Source organism: Panthera uncia, chromosome X (assembly GCF_023721935.1).
Source record: "Panthera uncia isolate 11264 chromosome X, Puncia_PCG_1.0, whole genome shotgun sequence".
NCBI classification, from domain to species: domain Eukaryota; kingdom Metazoa; phylum Chordata; class Mammalia; order Carnivora; family Felidae; genus Panthera; species Panthera uncia.
In genome coordinates, this window is record NC_064817.1 from 50,362,911 (window position 1) to 50,377,477 (window position 14,567).

Here is a 14,567-nt window from a genome sequence, read left to right on the forward strand (position 1 = left end):
ATCATTTTTAGAGATTCGTTAAATACTTTGGGTAGCAAGCCTATCTCTTGAGAGATTAACAAAATGGACAGAAAAATATTTTCATTTACTTAATTTTCTAAAGACTGTAGTTTTCTTTACTAACTGTTCTTTATACAGGAAAGAGAAAATCAATAGATGGTGCTGTGAGAACCAACTGTACAATGTAGGTCCAGTTGTCATGTAGCTTGAACAAATATTGACCAATATTTATCTGCCAAGACAGAACAACGATAGTAAATGTTTTATTTTAACCTGAAAGATGGCACTAATAAAACATACCTAGTCTGTCTGGCATACAGGAAAAAACACTTCTTTCAATTTATCCTTACTAATATAGCCAGAACTGATTTGTGTCAGGATTTACCCTCATTACTTATTGGTCAATGACAAAACAAATTAACAAAAAAAGTTCCACCTATAGATCTTCCCTTGCTGGAGAAAACAATTATGGAAGAGAAGAAAAACTAAATTATTTTTAATTTTTTGGTTTTAAAATAGCAATGAAAATAATAAGACTTTATTAACTAAGAGAAAGACACCTGTAAGAACAGTATTAAAGACAATTATCTGCCAGGAATTACGTTTCTTTGCTGTTCACAGAAAGTTGAGGAAAAGCTTAATGAAGGCAATTTAAGAAAGCAGATGCTCTGGTCTTTTTGGTCCTCATACAATTTCCAGTTATAATCGTGGCCTTTTACCACCTGAATCAGTCCAGTAAAAATGTATGGTTTCTTTTTATAACTTAAATTTTGTTACGTACCTAATATTTTCACAGTAGTACATTTAACCACATCACAGTCCAAAATGTATAGATTATCTCTTTATCAAATATTCTCATTAAAATGTCACCCATGAACACAAACTTATGGTGTAAAAAATGAAGTGGGTATCCTAGGGCATAAAGTAATGTTAAAATAAATCAGAGGGGTAATGTGGTAATGCTAGTGTTTAAACTGCCCATGTTTATTTTTTTTTCTGACTGATGTATTTTTTTAAATGTTCCCCCTTAAATACTCTCCACAGTTTCATTGGCAACAAATGAGAAGTACTCCAAAAAGTTCTGTTATTTAACATGGTAACTAGAGTAAAAGCCAACTAAAAATAGACATATTTTCAGTTTGTGGTCATATAGACGAGTATAGAATACAATTTGTTTGTATAATTTATAAAGAAATAAACTGCCAGGAAAAGTGACAGTTTACTTAAGAGAAGGGCTTGTCAATTATTTTCATCACTAGCCATTTGCAAATGTGTGAAAAAATAACTTGTATTTTACTAAGCTGGTCTCTGAAGTATCTTATATGTACACCAAAGTAATACATTATTGAAAAATTACTAATTTAGACTGGAATTTTCTATAATTAGTCAATATTAAGGCAGAGGAGAAAAAGCATGTACAAGACAGTGGAAGGATATAGATGGCATACCTTAAGCCCCCCTGCTTTATTCACTTAACTGAAAAGTTTTCCTGCTTAAAATAACTATAATGTGATCTTCCTTAGTGTAGGTACAATACAGCTCCTTACAGCTGGGTAGTATATAACAGCAATATAGAAGAGTAGAGAAATAAATCTCACATTTATTTCTGCCATAATGTCCATATTGAGTAAAGTTTCAGTTTTACTTGTTATCAAAGTAGGAAGTTTAGAACTGTTTTGTTAAAAAGAAAAAAAAAGATTGCAATAAACACAGGGATGCATACATCTTTTTGAATTAGTGTTTTCATTTTCATTCAATAAATAACCAATAATGAAATTACCTCCATACTGTTTTCCCAATGGCTGTACTAATTTGCATAAAATGAGGAAAGTCCAACTTCTGATGAAGCAGGAGAGAAAGAAGCCAAGTCTGATTAGTATCATATACCATGTCTTATAAGTGGTCCCTGTATCCCTTCTTGTATGATCCAGAGGAATGTTTTTATTAATTATTTTATAGTTAATAAACTACAAGGAGGGAATTCCACCTTATCCCATTTTTAAAATGTAAATGCTTTTTTCAAGCAGGTGAAATTATTTGCTGGTTGTTTACTTTTTGGTACAACCAGAAAATAGGGGGGTATTGAATATGGGAGGGTTTGATTCTCTTAGTTTAAAATTCCATGGAAAGGATAGTTTTTATATCCTATAATACCAAGTATAAGAAATGGCAGTTTGGAGTCCCTCGTGCATTTAATATGTCATGAAAATTTTAAATTACTTCTATTCTCATGTTGTTTTTGGTAGAATTATTTCCTAACAGAAACAACTCCTTGATCTTGGCTCTCCGTGTCAGAATTTTGTGCACTTTGTAAAATATTGATTGTGTGGTAGTCCAGTTTTTCTAGTAACTTTGTTAATGTGCCGTGCAAGATTAAAAATTTGAGTATGTAGTGTATATGATATTAAATTGTGAATTAATGGGACTTAACAATGTAACAGTGTATCAACATTTGAAGACACTGGTACTTGATATACTGTTAAGGGACAATTTGCCTCCAGATTTTAAGCTGGAAACTCACTGGGATAACTTTTACAAAAGAATCACAACTACATGATTCTTTATATTTTCAGTATATAAGAATGTGAACAAATTGAAGTGTCTGTAACTGATCTTCAGAACAACAAATAAAAACTCAGTTACAAAAAAAAAGAAAAAAAAGAAATAATTATGAATAAAGTCCTTTAAATACAATAACTTAAATTCTAGGACTTCAGTTATCATAGGGAAATAAAAAGATTCTACACAGTGATGAAGGATAATGTGACAAGAAAAGGAACTTTGAATACATGAAAAACTATTATTAAAGCATCACAATTCTACTAAATGGCTATTTTCTTTTTTTAATTAATTAATTTATTTTGAGAGAGAGAGAGAACGTGAGTGAGGGAGAGACAGACAGAGAGAGAGAGAGAGAGAGAGAGAGGGAGAGAGAATCCCAAGCAGACTCTGCACTGTCAGTGTGGAGCCTGATGTGGGGCTCAAACCCATGAACCATGAATCATGGCCTGAGCCAAAATCAAGAGACTTAACTGAAAAGTTAAGCCGACTGAGCCACCCAGGCACTCCTCTATGGCTACTTTCATATTGACTGTACATTATTGGAGCAAGTGAAAAAACAAAACAAAACAAAACAAAACAAAACACATAATAGCAAAAATGAATGTGGTATTACTATGAGGAATATAGGCTATAATAACCTCTTCATTTTCCAGTTCAGAACACCAACAATAAATATCATATACATTAAAGTGGTGAAAAAACTAAGGTAGGAATTCAAATATTCTTCAATACCAGGCCTTTTATCCTCAGTATCTGTTTTCATGTATCATTTTCTTTGTTGCATAACACAAGTATTTGCAATAAACTCTCTTCTTTTTGAATCAAGTTTTTATTTAGATTCCAATTAGTTAACATATAAGGTGACATCACTTACATATAACAGCGCTCATCACAAGTGCCCTCCTTAATACCCATCAATCCTCAGTTTTTTCTTTATATTTAAGAGTCTCTTATGGTTTGCTTCCCTCTCTTTTTTCCCTTCCCCTATGTTAATCTGTTTTCTTTCTTAAATTCCATGTAAGTGAAATCATATGGTATTTGTCTTTCTCTGACTGACTTATTACACTTAGCATTATACACTCTAGCTCCATCCAAAGGCAAAATTTCATTCTTTTTGATAGCTGAGTAATATTCTATTGTGTGTGTGGTGGGGAGTATACCAACTCTTATTTATCCAATTGTTAGTCGATGGACATTTGAGCTCTTTCCATAATTTGGCTATTGTTGATAATGTTGCTATAAACATCAGGGTGCACATACCCGTTCAAAACAGTATTTTATGTATCCATTGACTAAATACCTAGTAGTGTAGAGCAATTGCTGGCTCATAGGGTAGTTTTATTTTTAACTTTTTGAAAAACCTCCATACTGTTTTCCTGAGTGGCTGCACCAGTTTGCATTTCAAACAACAGTGCAAGAGGGTTCCCCTTTCTCCACATCTTCACCAACACCTGTTTTTGGCGTTTGTGATGGCCTCCTGTCTCACATTTAGGTTTTTCTTCCATTGTGAATTTATTTTTGTGTATAGTGTACTAAAGTGGTCCAGTTTCATTCTTCTGCATGTTGCTGCCCAGTTTTCCCAACTTTTGTTGAAGAGACTGTCTTTTTCCCATTGGATATTCTTTCCTGCTTTGTCGAAGATTAGTTGACCATACATTTGTGGGTCCCTATCTGGGTTTTCTATTCTGTTCTATTGATCTATGTGTCGGTTTTGGGGCCAGTAAATTAAAAAGAAAAAAGAATGAATTGACAGACTTACTTCACTGACATGATCAGTCACATACACTTCCTTCCCAGACAGCAATGACTTTTTCTCCATCAAATTAGCTTCAATGCATTGCTTGCACATCTCATCCCTTAAATGACAAATGGAGGGTTGGGGAATCAATAAATTTCATCTCCAAGCAGGATGGGAAAATGACAATCTGACTTTCAAAGGACACACAACCCTGAAACTACTACCAGAATCAGTCTTTCAGAAATCGTCCCAAAGGTAATAAATTTCACAGATTGGCAGGTTTTCAATAAAGAAACTACAAACCATATGACATTTTCCACTCATAGATATTTCAGTTCCAGACAGTAAAATCTATTGTTTTCATAATATCTTTTTAAGTCTTTTTTTAGAGAGAGAAAGAAAGCATGCTTGGGGGTGGGAAAGAGAGAGGAGAGGGAGAGAATTCCAAGCAGGCTCTGCACTGTCAGTACAGAGTCTGAGATGAGGTTCAAACTAACAAACTGTGAGATCATGACCTGAACCAAAGTTGGACCCAACCAACTGAGCCACACAGGTACCCCATTCATGAGATCTTAGTACATAATTTATTGGTTATAATTCAATCACAGTGGCCCTCTTCCAAGTAATGTGCCAGGGTTTGTAACCTGAAGAAACCCAGAAAAGAATAGAAGAAAGAAGGCATAAGACTATTTTAGTCTAGATAAGATTTTAGGAATCCTAAATAGGAAAGAAAGCTCTCATTTCAAAGGATGCCGTTTTGCTCATGTGGTGTCAGGTAGACAATAAATCAGAACAGAGTGAGGTGTGAGGTACTACAACAATGTAGGTGGCTAACCCAAATGACCTCTAGGGTCTGCCTGTCTATGAAAATCTACACACAGATAATTTAGGCTTTGAAATGACTATATTCTTCCCAGTGAAAAACATTCAACCTGAATTTCATCAATACATAAGAGCCTCAGACTTGAAGGGAGGGAGACACATCAGTTGCCAGTGAGGGAAAAAACGTTGCATATTTTGACTTTAGCCTGTGGCACAGATATTGACTTCATTTTATGGTTCCATTCATTAAGAAATCAGGTTCTCTGAAAATCATTTATGATATTACTGTCAACTATTAATGTTTAATCTGATTTCAAGAGGCCCAGGTGCCACTAGATTCTTATGGCCCACTAACACAGGAAGAGTGTTCTCTATAGTATTCTCAATCAAGCAGAATTTCAACTGAGCTTTCGTGGCTAACACAGACATTAGTGTTAAAGCTGTCTAAAATAATCATCAATTGACAGAGCTTCTATGATCAGCTAAGTTCTAAGGAGCTTCAGTGCCAAGAAAAACAAAGATTATTTCATTGTCTAGATTAGTTCCCTTTGGTACAGGTCCAAGGGTACATTATCTGCAGTAAAGCTTGGGATAAGACTAAGAAAGTTCATAGGGCTCCTTTTTGAGTGTTTCTCAGGAAGTTATTTATGTGAAAAGATATATCAAGGCCCACACCTGATCTTTTTCTCCTTGGGGTTGGGCAAAAAAAGATCAGTAGTAGGTAATAGTAAAAATATAAAATGATAAAACATATATATAAACAGATGATTGTAAGCATTGCTGATGATGGTGAAACTTAGGCAGACACCCCTCCTCCACATGCCACTCAGGGATTTTATAGGTAGAGATTTGCTGATGATAGTGCCTTCATGGCTCCAATTTAGTTGTATTTATGCTGAAGCAAACACAACCTTCTAGTTTCGGGAAATGAAGACATCTTTTTTTTTCCCTCCTACAGTTCCTTGCCAAGCAGGAGGTTTCACCCTACTTAAAAAGTGTACTTTTAGATGTAAGATGGAGGGCGAATATATGGATGTCTGGGTCTCATTCTCAGAAAACTACAGAGGGAGAAAAAGTGTATCTCTGGTATATGAGAAACAATGATAATATTCAGTGTAGAGATACAAGGAAAATGCTTCCTTAATCACATCTCACTCCCATCATTATAATATTACTCTTTGAACTACAAGGTGATTTTCTAACCCCAGAAAAATACATATCTGAAAAATCAACATACAGACTACCTCAGAAACATAAACCATACACCAGAGCTAAGTCCTAGTATAAGATATGGAACACAGTTTAGTTTTTCCATAAAACAAAAATTCTGGTAGGGGCGCCTGGATGTCTCAGTTGGTTGAGCATCCGACTTCAGCTCAGGTCCTGGTCTTGCGGTTCATGAGTTCAAACCCCGCTTCGGGCTCTGTGCTGACAGCTCGGAGTCTGGAGCCTGCTTTGGATTCTGTGTCTCCCTCTCTCTGCCCCTCCCCTGCTTGTGCTCTCTCTCTCTCTCTCTCTCTCTCTCTCTCTCTCAAATATAAATAAACATTTTTTTAAATTTAATGAAAAATGTTGTCTGGTAAATATTTTGACGTGAATGTAGATTCAATATTAAACTGTAAAACCATAAATATAGCATAAAACTATGCTACCTGTTAGCTAGATTTGGGAGTTATTAGCTAAAGACTTGAATTTCCAAGTCCCTATCACTATTCCAAACAATGCTCCTGGGCTTCTCAGAAAGAAAGGGAATGACTGCACAGAGGTACTCCTCAAAGACTTTTTAAGCTATTGTTGACATATTTCTTCCTTTTCTCAGGTCTACACAAAGAAATTTCAGGACTATGAAAACATTTTTTAAAAAGCACATCCTCCTGAAAAACAAGTGGATCTATTAAAATGATCATATGGTTCTTATCCTTTCTTTTATTAATATGGTGTATAACATTTATTGATTTGCAAATATTGAACTATACTTGCAACCCAGGAATAAATCCTGCTTGATTGCGGTGAATGTATAGTTTTGGCTTCGAGAATAGAACCCAGTGATTTATCTCTTACATATGACACCCAACCCTGTTTGTTCTCTGTATTTGAGTTCCTCAAATATAGGTTTGCCTCCATTTATGTTTTTATTTTATTTTTCCTTGTCTTCCCCTATGTTCATCTGTTGAGTCTCTCAAATGCCACATGTGAGTGAAATCATATGATCTCTGTCTTTCTCTGACTGACTTATTTCACTTAGTTTAATACCTTCCAGTTCCATCCACGTTGTTGCAAAATGGCAAGGTTTCATTCTTTTTCATCGCTGAGTAGTATTCCAGTGTGTGTGTGTGTGTGTGCGTGTGTGTGTGTGTGTGTGTGTGTGTGTGTATACACACACCACATCTTCTTTATTTATCAGCCGATGGACATTTGGGCTCTTTCCATAATTTGGCTATTGTTGATAGCACTGTTATAAACATTGGAGTGCATGTGCCCCTTCAAATCAGCAGTTTTTTTTATCATTTGGATAAATCCTAGTGGTGAAATTGCTGGTTCATAGGGTAGTTAAATTTTTTTATTATTTAATGTATTGTTGGATTTGGTTTTCTAGTATTTTATTGAGAATTTTTGTATGCGTGTACATCAGAGATATTGTCCTGTAGTTCTGTTTTTTAGTGGAGTCTTACATGGTTGTGCTATCAGGGTAGTGCTGGCTTCATAGCATGAGTTTAGAAATTCTATTTCCTCTTCTATTTTTTGGAATAGTTTGAAAACAATAGATATTATCTTTTCTTTAAATGTTTGGTAGAACTCACGTATGAAAACATTTGGCCCTGGACTTTTGTTTGTTGGGAGTTTTTTGATTTCTGATTCAATTTCTTTACTGGTTATTGGTATGTTCAAGTATTCTATTTTTTCCTGTTTCAGTTCTGGTAGTTTGCATGTTTATAGAAATTTATTCTTTTTTTCCAGATTGTCCAATTTTTGGCATCTAATTTTTTATAATTGTATTTATGTGGCATTGGTTGCTATTTCTCCTTTCTCATCTGTGATTTTATTTATTTGAGTCCTTTATCCTTCTTTTTGATAAGTCTGGCTAGAGGTTAATCACTTTTATTAATTTTTTCAAAGAGCCAGCTTTTTATTTCATTGACTGTTTTTTTTTTAACTTTCTGTATCATTTATTTCTGCTTTAATCATTATTATTTCCTTCCTTCTTCTGGATTTAGGCTTCATTTCTTGTTATTTTTCTATCTCCTTTAGGTTTAAGGTTATTTTGTTTATTTGAGATTTTTCATGAATGTTGTGGTATGCCTATATATACTACCCTCTTAGGACCACTTTTGCTACATCCCAAAAGTTTTGGACCATTGCGTTTTCATTTTTATTTTTTTTCCATATTTTTTTTTAATTTCTTTTTATTTCATGTTTGACCCATTCATTGTTTAGTAGCATGTTGTTTAACCTCCATGTTATTTGTGGTCATTCCAGATATTTCCTTTTGGTAGACTTCTAGTTTCATAGTTTTGTGGTTGAAAAAGTTTCATGGTACGACTTTAATCTTTTTGTATTTGTTGAGGCCTGATTTGAGACCTAATATGTTATCTATTCTGGAGAATGTTCCATGTGCACTTGAAAAGAATGTGTATTCTGCAATTTTATGATGGGATTTTCTGAATATTCTTGGTTGCAGGGTTTTTTTTTTCTTTCAATGCTTTGAATCTATCATGCCACTCCCTTCTGGCCTGAAGTTTCCTTTGAAAAATCAGCTGTTAGTTCTATATGGTTTTCCTTGTATGCAACTTATTCAACTGTCTTCTTTTCTCTTGATGCTTTCAAAATGCTCTGTTTGTGACTACTTTATGTCATTTTAATTATCGGGTGTCTTGATGTGGACCCCTTTGTGTTTACTTTGTGAGGGGTTTTCTGTAATTCCTGCATCTGGATGTTTGCCCCCTCCCCCCTTAGATCAGGGAAGTTTCCAGCTATCATCCTCAAATAATTTTCTGCCCCATTTTCTCTTTCTTCATTATGGATTCCCATACAATCCATCCAATTACAAGTCCAGTAATTATCTTTTTTATCATTACTTTGAATTCTTTATCAGGCAAATTGTTCATCTCTGTTTTATTTAGGTCTTTTCCTGTGATTTTGTCTTGTTCTTTCATTTGGGACATATTCCCCTGTCTTCTTATTTAGTCTAAATACTTGTGTGTGTGTTTCTATGTATTGGAAAAGTAATATATGTCTCTTTAGCTTTAAAATAGTGGCCTTATGAAGAAGAGGTCCTGTAGTGCTCTGTAGTGTAATGTCTTCTGTTCACCAGAACCTGGCTTTTCAGGGGTGTCTCTTATGTGTGTTGAATGTATCCTATTATTGTGGTTGAGCTACAGTTTCCTTTAATCCAGTCAGCTGCAACAGTCCTCTTTGCCTGTTGTGGAAGGGTTTTGTTTCTGTCCTGTTAGGTGGCTAGTCTAGGGCTACCTTGGGCTTGTAATTGGATCAGACCAGATGCTCACTGTCAGCTCATTTTCCAGAGAAGTGGCACCTAACTGCAGGCCACACTTCTTGCATTTTTTTCTGAGAGGCTTTTGTTGGTGGTCAGGGCTTACAGTCAGAGTAGATATACATTTCCTGTCTATCTTTTGGGGTTGTAGTGATCTCAAACTACAGGGATGCCTCTTTGTGTTGCCTCCTGTGAGTTTTTTGTTGGTGGTCAGGGCCTGTAGTCAAATAAGATGTCTGACCTCAGCCCACTGCTGGAGCTGCACTCAAACTGGCATGTGTGATTCTTCCCCTTTCCACAGGACAAGTGTTGCTTAGGAGTGATGCTGACCACTGTTGGGGCTGCTTGCAGAATGAGATGTATCAGCTGATGCTTTTGAGTGACTTGCTGAGTGGAGCAGGTTGGATGGGGAAAGTCTGCAGGAGAAAGTAGGGGCCAGTGCACACAGTGTTAACCAGGTCGGTGGTGAGTGTGTGTGGTGGCTTTCACAGTTGTTCAGGTACCTAGGTTGGGGAGTGGGGAAAGAAATGGTATCTACCAGCTCTTTTCTTCTTGGAGTAGTCACTCAAAGATCCATGACCCTCCAGCACATGTTCTGAGATTAATAAATATATTCTCCTTCCTGTATACCCTAGGTGCTTTTCAAACTGCTGTTTCCATGCTTATCATTATGGGGTCGTTTGTTTGCTGTTTATTTAAGGGCAGGTACTCAGTTTTCTATTGCCCTCTAGGTCTCCCAGAGCTGAGTCTGCTGATTTTGAAAACAATTTTAAAGTGTTAAGCCACAGTGATTTAAAAACTTATAAAATTGAGCCTCTTGGGTTTTCAAAGCCTAATATTATGGGGGTTTGTCTTCCCAATGATGGTCCCACATGTCTGCGGGGCCTGATGTGAGGTTTGTTTCTTTCACTTTTCTGAGCTTCTTGGGTACATCCAGTTATTGCTTAGTCGTGCAGGTTAGTTTGGTTTCCTACTAGGACTATGCCCTTCTTACCATTTTTGATATGACCTCCTCTATGGAATTAAACTGTAGAGTGTTATGCCAGTCTTCTGTTTATTTTTTGTGATAGTTACACTGATGTGATATTTTCTAGCTGTATCCATGTGATGACGTCAGCTTAAGATCTTCATACTTTTCCATATTCCCAGGCTCCCTCCATATTGAGTTAGTTTTCTGTACGGTGTTAGAAAGTGGTCCAGTTTCATTCCTCTGAATGTAGTTTTCCAATTTTCTGAGCACCATTTATTGAAGAAATTATCTTTTCCCCATTGTATATCCATGCTTCCTTCATTGTGGATTGTTATAATAATAATAATAATGGATTAAGTATTACCAAATAATAAACATGGGTTTATTTCTGGAGTTTCTTTCTGTTCCACTGATCCATGATCTATGTGTCTATTTTTGCATCAATACCATACTATTTTGATTACTACAGCTTTGTAGTATACCTTAAAATCTGGAATTATGATACTTCCAACTTTATTATTATTTCTCATGATTATTTTGGCTATTCGAGGTCTTTTGTGGTTCCATACAAATTTTAGTATTAATTTCTCTGGTTATGTGAGAAATGCTGTTGGTACTTTGATATGGATTGCATTGAACCTGTAGATTTCTTTGCCTCATATGGACATGTTACAATATTATTTCTTCCAACCCATAAGGATATAATATATTTCTATTTGTTTTTGTCCTCTTCAATTTTTTTTTAATGTTTTATAGTTTTCAGGTACAGATATCTCACCTCCTTGGCTAAGTTTATTCTTAGGCATTTTATTATTTTTGTGCAATTTGAAATGCAATTGTTTCCTTAATTTTTCTTTTTGCTGCTTTGTTTTTAGTTTATATAAACACTACCATTTTCTGGGTATTAATTTTGAATTTTTTTTAAAGTTAACCCATTTAGAGAGACACATCAGGGGAGGGTCAGAGAGACAGGAGGAGACATAATCCCAAGCAGGTTCCATGTTTTCAACACAGGATTTGATGTGGGGCTCAAACCCATGAGCCATGAGATCATAACCTGAGCCAATATCAAGAGTTGGATGCTCAACCAGCTGAGCCACCCATGCACACTTAGGTATTAATTTTGTATCCGGTATGTTTATTAAATTCATTTATTAATTCGAGTAGTTTTTAGGTGGAGTTTTTAAGGTTTTGTATGTACAGTATCAGGTCATCTGCCAACAGTAAAAATTTTACTTCTTCCTTACCAGTGAATACATCTTTTTTAAATTTTTTAAAAATGTTTTTATTTATTTTTGAGACAGAGAGAGACAGAGTATGAGCAGGGGAGGGGCAGAAAGAGAGGGAGACACAGAATCCGAAGCAGGCTCCAGGTTCTGAGTTGTCAGCACAGAGTCCAACTCAGGGCTTGAACTCACAGACCATGAGATCATGACCTGAGCTGAAGTCAGACGCCTAACCGACTGAGCCACCCAGGTGCCCCACCAATGAATACATCTTATTTCTTTTTTTTATCTGATTGTTTTGCATGGATTCCCATTTCTATGTTTAGCAAAATGGCAAGAGTAGACGTCCTGGTCTTGTTACTCATCTTAGAGGAAAAGTTCTCAGTTTTGCACTACTGAGTATATCAGGTGTGGGTTTTTCATATATGGTCATTATTATGTTGAAGTACATTCTATATAAACACAATTTGTTAAAAAATAAATACATTTTGTTAAGAGTTTTATTATGAATGGATGTTAAATTTTTTCAAATGCTTTTTTCTGCATCTATTGAGATAATCATATAATTTTTTTACTCTTTGTTTCGTTGGTGAGGTGTATCACATTAATTGATTTGCAAATATTGAATTATTCTTTTATTTATTTATTGTTTTAAAGGGAGAGGAAGAAGCAGGGGGCAGAGAGAGATGAAGAGACAGAATCATGCTCAGCGTGAAGCCCAATGATGGCCTCAATCTCATGAACTGTGAGATCATGGCCTGAGCCAAAATCAAGAGTCCAATGCTTAACTGACTGAGCCACCGGGGGTCCCTGAATTATTCTTGTATTCCTGTCAATACCACTTAATTTTGGTAAATTATTCTTTTAACATATTGTTGAAAGTGGTTTGCTAAACATTTGTGGAGGATTTTTTTTTTTTTGATATATGTTCATCAGGGATATTAGCTTGTAGTATTCTTTTTTTATGATGCCTTTGTCTGGTTTTGGTATCAGGGTAATGATGGCCTTATAAAATGTGTTTGGAAACTTTTATTTTTTTAAATTTTTGTTATAATTTGAATAATATTAATTATGTTTTAAATGTTTGGTAGAATTTACTTGTTAATTCATCTGATTCTGAACTTTTATTATTTGATTACCAATTCAGTTTCATTAGTAGTAATTGGTATGTTCAGATTTTCTATTTCTTCCTGATACAGTTTTGTAATATTTTATGTTTCAAGTAATTTATCCATTTATTCTATTTTGTCCAATTGGTTGACATATAATTTTTTTGTAGTAATCTCTTATATCGTTTTGTATTTCTGTTGTGTGAGCTATTATTTCTCCCCTTTCATTTCTGGTTTTTAAAATTGATTTCTACTTTTTTGTTACTGAGTTTATCCAAAAGTTTTTAAATGTTTTCAAGCTTTTTGTTTCATTAAAAATTTCACTTTTTTAGTCTGTATCATTTATTACTTCTCTGATATTTGTTATTGTTTTTCTTCTACTTATCTTGGGCTTTGCTCTTCTTTTTTTAGTTCTTTAGGTATAAGGTTAGATTGTTTATTTAAACTTTGTCTTGAGCCTTAAGGTAGGCTTTTTATGCATCCCCCCCCCCAAATCAGAATATTGTGTTTTTATTTTCATTTGTCACTATGTATTTTAACTTTTTTCTTTGATTTATACATTGACCTATTGGTTGTTTAGTAGCACATTGTTTATCCTACATATGCATTTTACAGTTGTGTGTGTGTGTGTGTGTGTGTGTGTGATTTCTAGTTTCATACTGTTGTGGTCAGAAAAGATTATGCTATAATTTCAATCTTCTTAAATTTATTGATAATTGTTTTGTGATTTAAAATGTGATTTATTCTGAAGAATGTTTTATGTGTACTTGAAACAAATGTGTTTTCTGTTGTGTTGGATGGTGTGTTCTATATATATCTGTTATGCCCCTCTGGTCTAAAGTGTCATTCAAAGACTGTTTCTTTACTGACTTTTTGTCTTAATGATGGATCCATTCATGTAAGTTTGATGTCAAAGTCCCCTACTATTGTATTGCCATCAATTTATCTCTTTATGTTATTAATATTTGCTTTTTGAATATAGGTGTTTCAATGTTAACTGTATAGATATCCTCTTTTTGGATTCATCCCTTTATAATTTTATAATTCCCATCTTTGTTTTTTGCTACAGTATTTCTTATTTAATTTTTTTTAAATTTTTTAAATTCACATTCAAGTTAGTTACCATATAGTGCAACAATGATTTCAGGGGTATATTCCTTAATTCTCCTTACCCATTTAGCCCATCCACCCACCCACAACCCCTCCATTAACTCTTTGTTCTCCATATTTGAGTCTCTTATGTTTTGTCCCCTCCCTGTTTTTATATTAAATTTGCTTCCATTTCCTTATGTTCATCTGTTTTGTATCTTAAAGTCCTCATATGAGTGAAGTCATATGATATTTGTCTTTCTCTGACTAATTTCACTTAGCATAATACCCTCTAGTTCCATCCACATAGTTGCAAAAAGTAAGATTTCATTCTTACAGTATTTTGTTTACAGTCTATTTGGTCTGAATAAGTATTGCAGAAAACCGCCAGAGGATTAGCAGAAGGGAGTCTCCGGAGTCAAGCGCAGACTAGAGGCCCACGGAAGAGGGTAGGAAGGGCGGCGAGGCGGTGCGCGCTCCACGGACTGGCGGGAGGGAGCCGGGGCGGAGGAGCGGCTCGCCGGCCAAGCAGAGCCCCCGAGTCTGGCTGGCAAAAGCG

At 35.1% G+C, this 14,567-nt stretch overlaps 2 long non-coding RNA genes across 3 annotated transcripts in view; one reads left to right on the forward strand and one right to left on the reverse strand.

The window, feature by feature from the left end:
• Positions 1–14,567, forward strand: part of LOC125932196 (uncharacterized) — an 89,198-nt gene that overhangs the window by 63,380 nt on the left and 11,251 nt on the right. For both annotated transcript variants that reach the window (XR_007460552.1, XR_007460550.1), the window contains one exon: positions 12,468–12,661. This is a non-coding gene — a long non-coding RNA (uncharacterized LOC125932196). The remainder of the gene's footprint in view (positions 1–12,467; positions 12,662–14,567) is intronic.
• LOC125932197 (uncharacterized) overlaps positions 1–14,567 on the reverse strand; it is a 100,115-nt gene that overhangs the window by 21,257 nt on the left and 64,291 nt on the right. The window lies entirely within an intron of this gene.